The sequence below is a fragment of the Barbatula barbatula genome, assembly GCF_947034865.1.
Source record: "Barbatula barbatula genome assembly, chromosome: 7".
NCBI classification, from domain to species: Eukaryota; Metazoa; Chordata; class Actinopteri; order Cypriniformes; family Nemacheilidae; genus Barbatula; species Barbatula barbatula.
The window spans coordinates 2,238,901-2,242,635 of NC_136770.1; the positions used below are offsets into that span (position 1 = coordinate 2,238,901).

The window sequence follows — 3,735 nt, forward strand, 5'->3', positions numbered from 1 at the left end:
ACCCAATAGCAGCAAAAATGTACATTAACAAAAGCGTTTAATCATTATATAACATCTGTTAAAATCATTTGTAGATTTTAAAGATGTGCATTATCATATTAATGAAAAGTTTAATGGCATTTCAAAGTATTTTAATTTAAATTAAATATTGATCTGTTAATCAATAAGTAATGTTTTATTAGTTTATCAATAAACATTAACACAAACATTATCTTACATTTCCAGCTATTTTAATATATATTAACAAGGATCTGTATTATCCGCATAATATAATGTCTGTTAATGATTTATTAATACAAGTTAATTTAAAGTGTTACCAGAGTATTAGACATGATAAATAATGGTTTTATGTTATCCAACTCTACCTGGCATCGAGCACGGTGATATGGTTCATGCATTTGTGCCAATGTCTGGCCCACTCGAACCTCTGATGCACGAACACCGTGTGCAGCAAGGTATCCCGTCATCATTTTACGCCCGTAATATGGTCCAGTCTGTATACAAAATTTGCAACAATTAAACGCTAAAACATAGGATAATAATACAAATAATTATCATTGGAAAACAAAATATCTTATACACATGGTCATTTTTAATGGTCATTATCAAACGTATTTTACATAATTTATTATAACCTTATTGGTTTAACCATCTGGGATTTTCAGGTGGATATATTACATTATTAGCTTTGTTATCTATTAAACCTGATAACAGACCACTTAATATCGCAGAGACTGCCTGCAGTGCCCTTATTTTAATGTAAAAAGTCATCTGTCAATTAATTTAGACTGCAGAAAACATCTTATAGCATTCATTTATTGAAAATGTGATGTCATTGTGATTTGGTTCTTACAGTATCAAGTACAGGTCTGACAGGGTACTCCCAGATTATATATCTCCCAGATTATATATTATAATAAAAAGAAACTTAAGGGAGATGCCATGTCAATACTGATCTCACATATTTTTAACACAATGGTGTACACAGATCTATAAGAATGTTAAGAATCGACCACTTGTGCATACATTCAACAATTTTGGGAAATGCTTACCTCTACCACTGCTTGTGAAACCGCCAACTCTAATTCCTCATCGGAGATGCATTTTCTTTTAAGGCCTCTTTCAGAGCGGAATTTGCGTATATTTCGCTCTGAATTCCCCCTCTCCATTCCAAGCTCAAATAAATGATACGATATTTCTGTATCTGTGTGTCCATTTTCATACATTGTCTCTATAACATTTTCATGTGATGATAAACTCATTTTAACGTCTGTGTCGATTGACATGCACGCACGCGTTCTGTGTTCAGACTGGAGTCTTGCGCGCGGGTTACCTGCATTGACCAATCATAAACGGTTTACGTTCGTGTGTTTAGATCTTTTATTTTGAAATTTTCAAATGGTTGCCCCGCCTCTTACGTCTTAATCTTCTCGCTTTCTATTCGAATCAATAGTCGAGCGCTGGGAAGGCGCCAGGTGCGTTTTGCTTTGCGAACGCCCATCGTGTGTTGGTAAACGGCGAGTGCAACGGTCCGCTTTGCCGATTGCGAAACGTGATCGGGAAACTGTTTGCCAGAATATACCCTGACCCATGCTCTCACTGTCCCACAGCTGGTCTGCGTAGCACTGCGATTCTTTGCAAGTGGCATGTTTCTGTATTCTGTCGGTGATGCAGAAAACCTCAATAAAGCCACTATTTGCCGCACAATAAGAAATGTAAGTCTGGCATTGAAATCTCTTGTGCACATATTTATCACCTTCCCTGGTCACAGAAGATTCATCCACATCAAGGAGGATTTCTACAAGATTGCAGGTAACACAAATAATAACATTACTACAAAATGTTACATTAGCACAGTCACAGTATGACACTCATTATTTTGTGTTACAGCTTTTCCTAATGGAATTGGGACAGTGGATTGCACCCATATTCGTATCCAACGCCCCCCAGGGGCACATGAGGGAGATTATGTTAACAGGAAACCCTTCCAGTGTCAATGTTCAGGTAAGAATGAGTTATGGTTACTGTCAGCTACATAATTATTCTGTGCATTAAATGACCTTAATAAGCTATATATATTTTTACAGATGATCTGTGATGCTGACTGCCTTATCACAAATTTAGAGGCAAAGTGGCCTGGCTCAGTCCATGACTCCAGAATCTTTCGGACCAGTAGAATTTACCAGAGACTCTCTCTAGGTAAGCCACCCCATTTTTTAAGCACCTTGAACATCAAGAGTACAGTACATGTAAGAATTATGTTTTGCATTCGCAGGGGAGTTCTCTGGTGTGCTGCTGGGGGACAAAGGCTATGCCTGTGAGACATTTCTGATGCCTCCCCTTACAGACCCCCAAACCCCAGCACAGCAAGCTTACAACCATGCCCATGCCAAAACCAGAGCTCGAATTGAAATGACCTTCGGCCTCCTGAAATCACGATTTCAGTGCCTGCACCACCTGAGGGTCTCCCCAGACAGAGCATGTGACGTGACTGTTGCCTGCACAATATTGCCAGCCTAAGAAAAGAAAGGGCTCCCAGAGTTGCTTTGGATGTTGATTGGGACAATGGTGCCATATTCCCAGATAACAGAAATGGTAGACTTGTTAGAGAACAATACATTGCAAATTATTTCAGTTAATTTAGTTTTGATTTAGCCCATCCATTAATAAAGGATAATGTAGGCTATATAACTTTTTCATTTGTATTCATTTTATTTGGCATCGGTAGCACACACTGTGGTCATCTTCCCAAATTTGAGTTCCACTTCACTGGATCAATAACTAAAGTGTACTTGACATTCATAAAAAAGCTACAAGACCACAATGGTTTTGGAATATTTTTCTTTTATTATTTTGGTGTCATCACTTGTCAGCTTGGAGCTTTGGAGAGAAAAAAATGATGATTATTAATACATTGTGTTACAGTCATGGTTACAGTATGAACTGAAGTCACTTACTTCTCTTTCTAGTTTCTGGATTTCCAGTTCTAGTTTCCTCAGTGTCTTGCATTTAATTTGCATCTCAAGGACCATGTCCTGCAGCTTTCTTTTGTTCACATCAATCTTGACTTCTGTCAGCTCGATCTGTTTCTCAAGATGCGTTGTGTAGAGATATCTGACAGTTTGTGAATTCTGTGAACACCTTTTAGTTAGCATAGCAGAATTTTGTATAATGTAAATTTACTTTAGGCAATACTCACTATGTTACCAGGCTGCTTATCAGGCTGCCCAATGTCAGGATCCTGTAACAAATTATATTTTCTATTAGTACCACTTCCCTGACTTTTTATCTATTATGAACTTATGAAAAATGTGTCTATTGCCACAAAATTGACATGATACCTCGAGGCTTCTGGAGTCCAGCGACACGGTCTCATCATCGGCAGAAGTGCACTCCACTGCTGTAGATGTGGCTTCCCTCTGCCATATTCAATACTTGTAATGATATTTTTGACAGGACATGCAAAGCTTATGATTCAATAAAGAGTACTCACCGGCAAATCTGGTGGCTCCAAAAGTGTAAAGGTGTTACCAGCCACTGCAAGGTAAGGCAAAGTCGCAGAGTCCACATAAATATATATGGATTTAAATATTTTCCATGTGCAGTAGTATGGCAATAATGTACCTTGTATGAAGAGGTCAGTATCCCTTGCTGGGCCAGAGTCAGTGGCTGTCCCTCCCTGGATCCCTTCAATCACTGGCTTCCCTTTATTTAAGTCCAGGCCCAGCTCCTCTG

The 3,735-nt window shown here is 38.4% G+C and overlaps 1 long non-coding RNA gene across 1 annotated transcript; it reads left to right on the forward strand.

Annotated features, from left to right (window-relative positions):
• The first annotated feature begins 1,424 nt into the window (after window positions 1–1,424).
• Window positions 1,425–2,822, forward strand: LOC306896893. The gene is made up of 4 exons (XR_013786965.1): window positions 1,425–1,812; window positions 1,891–2,004; window positions 2,088–2,199; window positions 2,276–2,822. It is a non-coding gene; the product is annotated as an uncharacterized lncRNA (long non-coding RNA).
• Window positions 2,823–3,735: the final 913 nt, after the last annotated feature.